The sequence below is a fragment of the Asparagus officinalis genome, chromosome 4, assembly GCF_001876935.1.
Source record: "Asparagus officinalis chromosome 4, Aspof.V1, whole genome shotgun sequence".
In the NCBI taxonomy this organism is placed as follows: domain Eukaryota; kingdom Viridiplantae; phylum Streptophyta; class Magnoliopsida; order Asparagales; family Asparagaceae; genus Asparagus; species Asparagus officinalis.
The window spans coordinates 28,079,799-28,089,959 of record NC_033797.1 but is presented as its reverse complement, the minus strand read 5'-3'; the positions used below and the strand labels follow the sequence as shown (position 1 = coordinate 28,089,959).

Here is a 10,161-nt window from a genome sequence, read left to right as displayed (position 1 = left end):
CAATACTCATTTTTCCAATCGTTTGTCATGACCATTGGCATTGTCTCGAAGTTAGATTGGATGAATGTGAAGCTCTACACTATAGCTCGGTAACTCACAATGCTTACATTGAGCCTATTAATAAAATTATCAACTTCACGGACCATACGAAGGTCAAATTTGATCCTGAAAAAGTCTGAAGGACATACCAATATAAAGAAATCCCATGTGAGCCTCAAAAGGGAAGGTATGTTAGAACTGAACACCATTGATTTATGATTTATTAAAGAATTTTCCTAACCAAACTAACCACAAATATATTTCATATTTTTTGATTTGTAGCTACGACCGTGGAATATAAGTTTACCTTTATGTACGGGCTATTCTCAAAAAAGGTGATGTACTACATGTTACGCCTATTGATGATTCGTCACAAGTAGTATGTGCAAGGCTTGCAGCCAAGCTGATAATAGGTCGAGAATTTAAAAGGCTTAAGGGCACACTAGACGCAGATGACCCAGAATTAAAGGATGATGCATCAACCACAATTGTAAAGGCCGAGGAAGAATCTTAGCTATACAACAAAAAACAATCTTTACCCTTTTGCTTGTATAAATTTTCCAAAATCTATGGGTAATGTGATACTTATACGGAACTACTTTGTAGATTGACATTAACTTATGGTTAACATGTTAACTTATGGATTATAGTTAAAAGGATAATGGTGTTATACAAGGAGTGTGATATACAATTAACAGAAAATGACTTATTATTAACAGGAGATGTGTGTTAATTAATAGTTAATAGTTAAGGGAATCATGTTAACAGTATAAAATAAGTGTTAACATATAATTCAATATAGTTAACAGCCTACAGATATAAGTTAATAGATGGACAAGACGAGACGAAAGGCAGACCAAACAAGACGATAACAAACCAGGATGAGTCGACAACAAACCAGGATGAGACAACTCGACAGCAAACCAGATGAGACGACTAAACAGATGGACGAGACGAGACAAAAGGCGGACCAAATGAGATTATAACAAACCAGGATGAGTTGACAACAAACCAGAATAAGACGACTCGACAGCAAACCAGACAAGATGACTAAACAGATGGACGAGACGAGACGAAAGACGGACCAAACGAGACAACAACAAACCAAGATGAGTCGACACATGGCAGTTGACACGAAAGGTGGAACTATTTGACATACTTAGTCGATACATGACAGGATGAGTCGACACATGCCAGTCGACACGAAAGGCGGAACTACTCGATATATTATAGTTAACATGCTATTTATTATTGTTAACATGGTATATATTATAGTTAACATGTTATATATTATAGTTAACATGTTATATATTATAGTTAACATGGTATATATTACAGTTAACATGCTATGTATTACAGTTAACATGCTATATATTATAGTTAACATGGTATGTATTATAGTTAACATGTTATATATTATAGTTAACATGCTATATATTATAGTTAACATGGTATATATTATAGTTAACATGTTATGTATTACAGTTAACATGCTATATATTACAGTTAACATGGTAAATGAGAACGTTCATATACCCAGCTGATGACATACATAAGTATTTCAATAGTTAAGGGGGGCAAATTTGTACATCATTTTTATATCACATTTTGGTTATAGTTCACACATATACCAAAGTATTTTAGTTCATATACACACACTATTTCATACATACAAAATTACCCAAAAGTGTTTCACAATCCTAATATCAATCGGCGATCGGTTCATTGTAAGTTGCTCGGTTGTGCCCTTCGGTGCGGCATCGAGAGCATTTCAAAGGCCGTTTGAAAACTGTTCTATTGTTGATATGCTGTGTTTTATTTCTCCCCTTTCTTTTGGTAGTATGTGGTGGAAGTAACACAATCTCATCCCTTAGCACACTTCGGTTCTCATAATCTGGTATAGGATACAGAATCAACTCATAGCTCTTTTTAAATGCTTCTATAGACATAAACCAATCGCAATATTGATAAATGTCTCTCTTCATGTACAAGATGACTGCACATGCATGTTTACACGGAATTCACATGACGTCCCAAGCATGGCAAGTGCATGTCTTCTTCTCCGGTTCTACCCGTGTAGTTTTATGTGATTGCACTTAAAATATGTCATTTGTAGCTTGTTTAACATCCAATGGATGATATTTCTCTATATTTTCTTTAAGCACCACCTCTGCTTTTGGACAGAGATATCAACCCCATTTTTCTACAAGTACCCGACAACTACTGATTCGGGCCATTATTTGTTTACGAATATGTTCAACCATTTGTAGAATTTGTAGCATTCTAGTCTCCCTTATCCAATTATTAAAAGACTCAGCGACATTAGATGTTAAGTGCCCATACCTGAAATTATATTAGGAGAGCATTAACAGTTATAGTTAACAGTTCATATATAAGGTTTTATAGTTAACAATTTAAAAATAAGAGTTAACATATAATTGGTTATGGTTAACAAGTTACATATAAAAGTTAACAAAAAATTGAATATAGTTAACAGGTTGCATATAACAGTTAACAAATAATCGAATATAGTTAATAGCTTACAGGCCTTTTGTTATTAACTTACCAGTTAAGGTTAACATGCTACACATAATAAGTTCATACATGAGCGTAGATATAGAACATATGTATAACGTTACTTTATTCTCAGGAAGAATGCATTTGCTCATTGATCAGGAGAGTAGTTCACGGTAATGTTGTATGCCCTTGAATCAATGTCATATATCTCTTTCATGTAATCATTCCATTTTCCTATTGTGTATTTATAACAAGCAGCTTGGAGAAGGTTACCTAAAACATGAGTGTCGACATGCCCAAGTCCTTAAGCTTTAAGCTGAAATTTTCAATGAGATATAGAACACATATTGAGTGTAGAGCTTCTGGAAAATATTCTTTTACTGATTCTTTAACTCCTTTGTCCGCATCAGAAATTATAATCAATTGGTGAGGAGAATTATAAGGGTCAGCCCTCTCATAAAGCATGGACCATAGACCTTGAAGGAACCACTTCCAATTCATTAAATTCTCCTGATTTCATATACAATATGCTAAGGGAAATATCTCCTGGTCCTCATCGTATGTTATGGCGGAAATGAGTATACCTTTATATCGATCCTTCAAAAATGTACCGTCCAAAAATAGAAGGGGTCTGCATCCACTCAAGAAATCATTGATGCATGCAACGTAACAAACAAAAAGTCTTGAAAACCTTCCCTCATTCTGTTCAACATGTATATAGTTGTTAGGATTTTTCTCTTTAACCATGCGCTCATACCTAGAAAAGTAACAAGAAACAATCCAAAGTTGACATGTTATAGGTATAACTTAATAAGCGGACAAAGAAAGTTAACATGTTATCAGTGTAACTTAACAATCTAGCAGCAAAAGTTAACATGTAATCAGTGTAACTTAACAACCTAACAAAGAAAGTTAATATGTTATCATTGTAACTTAACAACCTAACAAAGAAATATAACATGTTATCAGTGTAACTTAACAAGCCAACGAAGAAAGTTAACATGCTATATGTGTAACTTAACAAGCGAACAAAGAAAGTTAACATATTATCATTGCAACTTAACAATCTAACAAAGAAATGTAAAATGTTATTAGTGTAACTTAACAAGAAAACAAAGAAAGTTAATATATTATCAATGTTATCAAAAAAACTTAACAAAGAACATGTTATCGATGTTATCAATGAAAGTTAACATGTTATCAATGAAACTGTATAAGGAACATGTTAAGTTTGTGTTTTAACAAACAAACTTTGAAAGTTAACATGTTATAGTTGTAGCTAAACATGATCAAAAACAGACTTAACATGTTATCAGTGTAAGTTAACAATCATTATAACAATAAAGCAGAAAATTTACCATTGTAGTTGATCATATGACTCATATATATTCCCGTACATCTTCTCATGTGCTCTCTTTCCCCCACCAAATCTTACCGTAATCAGTTCTAAGGCCGTAGTTTGTGAGGAACTCCTTTTGCACATCAACGGGGCAGATTTCTGGACGGACCTTCAGGAGTGGTTGCAACTGTATTGCAATGAATTTACGGGATGCCCTTGAACGACTTGTATTTTTCCCGTGCTGCCCACAAGTGTGTTCATTAACAAACTTCTTGATTGAAAGTCTCTTTTCATTCTTAACAGATGAAGCAAACAACATCCATGGGCACTCATAAGTTTCTTTATATCGGCAATATACACGGATACGTTTTAGTTCATTCTTTTTAAATTCATAATCAAACATTTTGACCATAGAATAGTATGTCAACGCCGTTCTTAATTCCTCAGCACTTTCAAATTCTTGACCCTCTTCAGTTAATGCATTATGCCACCAACTAGGAACCATTACTGTGTTGTTAACAATGTCATCGGATCGCACTATAATGTTACCGCTGGGATTATCATTGAGAATTCTTTTTGAACTATGATTTGCGACAGAAGTGCTATCAATAAACTATGGCTTCAATGTATTCATAATGCTGCACAAATATAAATATTGTTTCCTAAAATAACGATCACAGCTTGTAGTTAAATTCTGCATCTTTAAAAGTTAACACATATACTGTAAAGCTTAACAACCGTGTGATGACAGTTAACATATTACATTTAACAGCTAACATTAAACCTGAAACAATTTGCTATACTACTCATTTCTCCATATTTTTACTCACACAATTCATAACTTTTCAAAAATTTAAAGATAACTTACATTTCAGGAGGTTCCTTCTGGGTGTTCTGACATTTGGAAACATCTACATCTATAGTAGCTCAGATATAGATCTCCAGACACCTGATATTATAGCTAAACTCCCCCATACACTTCATATCATCCGCGTTCTCAATCTCAAAACTCAGATCAGGGATCCTTTTAGATTTATACACCAGACTTAACATGTCATATGGAACCTTCAACCTCTCAGCCATGTCAAAGTTGAACTCAAAAAAAGAGGTTGCACACGTTATCCTTGAGAACACTGCTTTCTCACCCAAGAACATCATACAAATCAGGGGTTTATCTGCCATAAATAAAGGGGATTTAAGAGGATTTATGAAGGGAATGTTAGGACAAGCGGATTGTTGAAGATCAAAAGCCCTAAGTTCATAAATGTGCCCTTTACACCATAAATGAGTTAGGACAAGCGGATTGTTGAAGATCAAAAGCCCTAAGTTCATAAATGTGCCCTTTACACCATAAATGAACTCGAAGCAAAGAAGAGTGGGTTATGAAAAGCCCTAAGTTCATAAATGTGCCCTTTACACCATAAATGAACTCGAAGCAAAGAAGAGTGGGTTATTAGGAGATATAATGGAGGGAACCCGCTAAAATTTCCCCCAAAAACCACCATCACCTCGCCTTAATTGCGACGGGGATCGATCTCTAGCAATTGGGGTTCGTTTTGAGGCTGGAATAGAAAGTCAGGGGTATTTTCGGGTCTCTGGCTATAAATAAGGGTGAGAGAAGGTAACTTGGGGCTCGGTCACAATTTTTTCGGATTTTAAGGGGTTTGGCATATGGAACAAAGTACATGGAGCTGGGCCACTTGAAAACTCTATTTTTGGGTCCTTGAAGCAATTTTTCCTTCTTTTTTTGGTGCAAGGACTTCAGGTTATCATAGTCCAGCTGATAAATAGCACAAATATTGTAATATCTAATAACGACTACATGTAGTAATACTTGGATTTTGCTCCTTCAACATCACTATTGGAGTTAGCTGTTCTGTTTTGAGTGTTTTTTCCATTTCCATGTTCATTCGACATATGGACTTCAAGCCCCAACCTCGAGTCGTAGAAAATTACCTATTGTTTTCTAAATGGAATATTGACAACGAAAATGTGAGAAGCTAACTCTTCCCTTTCCTTGCTGCTCGTTAGGTGGTAAGTCGTAATCTATTTTATTCCCATATAATTTTCTAAGTCTTTATATTGTAATCTCGGGACTTTGTTTTGCCCAACATCATCGTTGGAAAACGCCGTTTTTTTAAGACTATTTGATCTCAATGTTCATTATTCTAGGTATATGGACTCCAAAATTATAAAACTTTAATATTTTATTTGTTTTCTTACGGATGAAGGCATGAGGTTATATTTTCTTCAGGGCTGGCCCATGGGATAGGCGGGAGAGGACTTTGCATGGGGCCCCAAAAAACAGGGGACCCAAATGTAATAATTCTAAGTTTTAGATAGATATATATATATATGGAAAGATAAGAGGACTTTTGTGCAAAATTGTTAGAGGGTTCTAATAGCATAAAGAATTCCTATAAATACACAAAACTCTACCCTATCTTCCATCAGCCTCTTCCTCACGTCCCTATCTCGCCGCTCTTACATAAAAAAAAGAGAGAAAACCCTATCTCTCTCTCTCTCACTGTGACCTCTCTTCTTCCTCCCGTCCTTGTCTCGCCGCACAACACAAAAAAAATCAAGAGTGGGGGGGGGGATCATCCTAGGGAAATTTATGTGAACACATTTTGATGTCAGAGGTAATTTTATAACAATTTTTACATAGAATTTCCAATTAACTGTGAAAAACAATGTCTATGTCAATTAACTATTGTTGGATCACAATTTAATTGTTTATTGAATAGGAAGAAGAGATAAAAGTGTATTTTTTTAGGATTCAAGCGTATTAATCTGAAATTTGTTTGAAGTGAAGCTATTCAAATTTCAAGGTAATTTTATAACTTTATAAATTATAATTTTTGTTGATCTTATGTATTTTAGTATTTGTATATAATTTTTTGTTGATCTGAATTTGCATTGTTGATTGACAATATTTTTTCAGCATTCATCATGCTTCCTAGAAAGTATAGTTCTGGATATGAAAAAAAAAGAAACAAAAATTGGAAAAATTAGAAAATTCTCAAGCAGGAGTGCTGGATAAGTTTTTTAGTAGTAGACATACAGAGCATGATAACGAAGAACATAATAATGAAGAAAATTAAAATGAAGAACAGAAAAATGATATGAATATTGAAGAACCTACTAAACACAATATGAATATTGAAGAACCTGCAGAAGTGATAGAAACATTGAAGAACCTACTTAACTTAGGATTGAGAATGTCAATGAAAACATGAATGTTGACGATCCAGCAAACTGGGGCAATATTGATAAAAAAATTGAGAGATATTTTAGTAGAAAGATGACCCAAAAGAGTTGTTATTGATTTTCCTAAAGATAATGAAGGCAGACATTTCTTTTCCACTCATTACACTCGACAATGGTTAAATGGAGAGAAACATGATAGGAGATGGCTAATATATTCAACTTCTTTGAATGTGGTATTTTTCTTTTGTTGCAAATTATTTAGAAAAGATGGAAACAAGAATCAAATGGGTTCTTTGATTAATGAAGGATTTAAAAATTAGAAGAATCTTAGTCATAGACTTCAAAGTCATGAAGGGAGTAGTGAGCATATAAGTTGCATGAGAAATTGGATTGAATTGGAAATGAGATTGCGTAGTATTAAAACAAATGATAAAAAGTATGCAAGAAATATTAAACAAAGAGAGAGAACATTGGAGACAAGTATTATTAAGAATATTTGTTGTTGTAAAAATACTTGCTAAAAATGGTTTAGCATTTCGCGGGGATAATGAGAAGATTTATGAAGATAACAATGAAATTTTTTTAAGTTTAATTAAAATGATTGCCGAATTTGATCTGGTAATGAAAGAGCATATTCGACGTTATCAAAGTTGTGAATATCATAAGCATTATCTCATTCATAAAATTCAAAATGAACTGATAGGAATGTTAGCGGGAGAGATCAATCATACAATGATCAAAATAATCAAAGAAGGAAAATATTTTGCTGTTATACTAGATTGTACTCCAGATATAAGCCATGAAGAACAAATGACTCTTATAATATGATGTGTGGATGTTTCAGAAAGTCCAGTAAAGGTAGAAGAGTTCTTTCTAGAATTTTTTAAGGTCGACGACATGTCAGGACTGAGACTTTTTAGCAAACTTGAAGATGTATTGAAGATTCTGGAACTTGACATTTCTAATGTAATAGGACAAGGGTATGACAATGGATCTAATATGAAAGGAAAAAATACATGTGTGCAGACAAGACTCCTCGAAGTAAATCCTAGAGCATTCTACACTCCATGTGGTTGCCATAGTCTTAACCTCGCACTTTGTAGTCTTAACCTCGCACTTTGCGATATGGAAAACTCTTGTTCGGAAGCTATATCTTTTTTGAAGTGATACAACGTTTATATACTTTGTTTTCATCTTCTACTAAGCGGTGGGATATTTTCAAAGAACATGTTACTTTGTTTTCATCTTCTACTAAGCGGTGGGATATTTTCAAAGAACATGTTTCTGGTCTCACACTTAAGCCATTGTCACAAACACGGAAGCGGTGGGATATTTTCAAAGAACATGTTTCTGGTCTCACACTTAAGCCATTGTCACAAACACGGTGGAAAAGTCATGTTGAAAGTATAAGAGCAGTAAGATTTCAAGCTACAGAAATAAGAGATGCTTTAATTCACTTGACAAGTATCGATGGAGATCCAAAAATAAAGAGTGAAGCTGAGTCCTTAGCAACAAATGAAATGGAGAATTTTGAGTTCTTATTGGGTATGATTATTTGACACAATTTATTATTTGTTGTTAATTCTGTTAGCAATTTTTTGCAAAAGGAAGACATGCAAATTGATATTGCTATAGATCAATTGAATGAGCTTATATTATTTTTTGAAAAATACAGAGAAAATGGATTTAAGGAGCCCATTACTAAAGCTAAAAAGGTTGCATCTGAAATAGAAATTGAAGCTGTATTTCGTGAAAAGCGTATCATTCGCAAGAAGAGGAAATTTGATGAATGTGCTACCGAAGAGACAATATTATCTCCTGAAGAATCATTTAGAGTTAAATACTTTCTATATATAGTGCATCAAGCTATTTCTTCTCTTAAGAGTAGGTTTGAACAATTTCGGCATTATGAAGAAGTCTTTGGGTTTTTATCAAGCTATTTCTTCTCTTAAGAGTAGGTTTGAACAATTTCGGCATTATGAAGAAGTCTTTGGGTTTTTATTTGATTTGAAGAAATTCAGCATTGTTGATGATGCTAGTTTGAAGGCTTATTGTGCGAAACTTGAAGAATCTTTAAAGCATGATAGTCATTTTAATATTGATGGCGAAGATTTATTTTTAGAGTTAAAACTTTTGAGAGAATACTTACCAAAAGAAACAAAAAAAGCAATTGACGTGCCAAATTATTTAAAGAAATTGGATGGTACTTTTCTGAATGCTTGGATTACTTACAGAATATTGTTGTCCATACCTATTACTATTGCCTCTGCAGAAAGAAGCTTTTCAAAGTTAAAATTGATCAAATCTTACCTTTGATCAACTATGTCACAAAAAAGATTGAATGACTTAGCTATAGTGTCAATTGAGAAAAATGTAGTGGAGAAGCTTGATTATACAAGTTTAATTAATGATTTTGCATCTAAAAATGCAAGAAAAGGCTTCATAAAGTGATAGTGTGATACTTCTATTGGTTCATTGATCTTGTTTTGGGAATGAGAGTATTAGGGTGTGATTTGTAGGCCTTTGATCAAGGAGGGTAGCTTAGGAGAACTAAATTGTGTTTGATCCTTGGGGTTAGTTATAACATCCCTTGGTATGTAGGCAACCCTAAAGTTACTTGGGTGCAACACTTTATTTAAAAAAAATCTTGAATATAGGAGGCCCCCTTTAGGATATTTGTCCAAGGTTTTTGCCTAGGGCCCCCGAATGCTCAGGACCGGTCCTGATTTTCTTACGAATGGTGTGATTTACCAATAGACTTGTAAGAGGGAAAAACAGAGAGGGAATCGTTGAGCAATGTCACACTAAAATAACGCAACACTAGGTTGCCTATGGAATCGTGGACTGTAATGTTGCAAGGCTCTTAAGTTAAATATGTAGGTTTTTTTGATAGAAATCACATTTAAAATTGGATCATTCTATATTGTACACAAGCCATGTTTAAAAGGTTTTTTATTGTAATCAACCACCTCGACTCATTTTTAAGTAATTTTGTTTTAATAATTAGCTGTCAAATATTATGTATATTACAGAGATTATCTGAAGGTGGGCCCTTG

At 33.8% G+C, this 10,161-nt stretch overlaps 1 pseudogene; it reads left to right on the top strand.

The window, feature by feature from the left end:
• LOC109838402 lies at window positions 5,813-9,556 on the top strand (annotated as a pseudogene).